This window comes from Octodon degus, unplaced genomic scaffold (assembly GCF_000260255.1).
Source record: "Octodon degus isolate 3935 unplaced genomic scaffold, OctDeg1.0 scaffold00053, whole genome shotgun sequence".
NCBI lineage: Eukaryota > Metazoa > Chordata > Mammalia > Rodentia > Octodontidae > Octodon > Octodon degus.
This window is the reverse complement of record NW_004524629.1, coordinates 6,410,291-6,412,287: the sequence shown is the minus strand read 5'-3', so window position 1 is coordinate 6,412,287 and position 1,997 is coordinate 6,410,291. Positions and strand designations below refer to the sequence as shown.

The 1,997-nt window shown below is 43.8% G+C and overlaps 1 pseudogene; it reads right to left on the bottom strand.

The window, feature by feature from the left end:
• Positions 1 to 619: 619 nt before the first annotated feature.
• LOC101570950 lies at positions 620 to 1,492 on the bottom strand (annotated as a pseudogene).
• Between the last annotated feature and the right edge of the window lie 505 nt (positions 1,493 to 1,997).

Sequence of the window (1,997 nt, the reverse complement as noted above, 5' to 3'; positions counted from 1 at the left end):
ATTAAGGACAAGGCTGGCCTGAACTGCATAGCAAGACACTGTCTCAAAAAAGAAAAAAAAAATCATCTAGAACATGGGTTGCAGAGATACCTCAGTGGTCTAAAGGTCTTCCTGACAAGTGCAAGGTCCCAGGCTCAGTCCCCAGTACAACATGCCATGCCAGCCCAGGAACCCCAGGTATACCATGCTGGCACCAAAACCCAGCATGGTGATGCATGCCTGTAATTCCAGTTCTGGGAAGGCTGAAAACAGGAGGAGCACTACGAGTCCAAGATGCATAGCAAGACCTGTACCAAATGAATAAATAAAAAGTTAAAATAAATAAATATAAAACTAATTTCTAATATTTAAACACATTTTTAGCTAGCATTTTGATTCATTGCTATTTGGGTTTTTGTTGTTTGTTTCTTTTTTTATTGTACCAGGAAATGAATTTTGGGTCTTAGTGCTTGCCACTCTGCCACTGAGCCAGTTCTTTGTTATTTATTTATTTATTTAATTATTTATTTTATTTTTTGTTGGGTAACCGTATGACTGTATTTATTGTGCTTAGGAGACAAGTAAGGGAGAAACTTTTGAGAGGACAGTAGGGGCAAATATGGAGTCCTCAGTAAAAAGATCAGTATCTGCTATACCCACAGTGAGAGCAGAGGCCTTCCCAATAGATCATTCCCTTTGTTTCTCCATGGGGCCTCTTGAGCTTCTCAAAGTTCTTCAGAATAATGTCATATAACACAGCATAAGCATTACGGATCTCCATGACCATCAGCCGGATGTCCCAATACTCTACCTCATCCAGCTCGTGTACCAGCTGTTGATAGCCACCCACATGGGGCTGCTTGGCTGCTTTGGTTACTGCATCACCATGCTCAGAGAAATACTTAGAGATCTGAGTGGAAGCCTTCTAGCTTTGTGTGAAGGCTGGTCATCAGTTCAGACACTTTCTCCTGGACAGCCACCCCAAAATTATTTCCATCCTCAATCTGAGGTATCTGTACCTGCAACCAGGTAGTGACCAGGTTGAGCTGCTCAATGACATCTTTGATCTCAGGCTTCAGACGCTGCAGGAGGACTATGATCTCATTATAGTCCTCCCAGTTCACTGGGCCACAGGGAGGACCTTTGTCTTCATCTTTTTTTTTGGCAGAACCGGGGATTGAACTCAGGCCCTTGCACTTGCCAGGGAAGTGCTTATTCCACTGTCTTCATCTTCTCCTTTCTTCTTTTCACCCTTGTCTTCCTTCTCCTGCTGTTTCTTTCACTCCTTCTTCTCTTTTTCTTTGGTTGGATCAGGTATTGGAATGTCCAGGGGGGCCTTCAGATTGTTTAGGTTGGCTTCGTTGAGAGCTGGCTCCTTTAAAAATGCATCCAGCTCAGAAATCTTCTTGGGGAAATAGCTACTGAGCAGGTTCTCTGCTACCTTGGTGCACAGATCTTCACGAAACACATCCACTTTGGCTTGGGCTTCGGGCTGGACCCTGAGCATGGCCATGGCTGGGGCAGGGGCCCAGCGTGCATGAGGAGCCTGGAGTGGGCACGGGGAAGGGAAAGTGAAAGCAGCACTGACAACACGCACCAGTTCATTGTTATTTATTTATTTGCAGTACCGGGGATTGAACTCAGGACCTTGGGCTTGCCAGGCAAGTGCTTATTCTACTGAGCTATCTCCCTGGCACTTATTGTTATTTAAAAAGCACTTCAAAATGTTGTGAGCCAAGCATAATGGCGCACACCTGTAGTTTCAGTACTCTGAGAGGTTGATGCAAGAGGATTGAAAGTTCAAGCCCAGCCTGGCCAAACTGTGACTTAATGAGACCTCATCTCAAAGTAAAAAGTTAAAGAAGTGGATGCAAATCAGTACGTAGGCCTGAGTTCAATCCCCCATAGCATCCACACCTTAAGACATTTAAAAAGCCAAATAAAAAGGTTAAATTACTTTTGTAAAACACACTGAACATCTTCAATTTAAGTAAAGCATATAGCTGACTGTTAAGGAA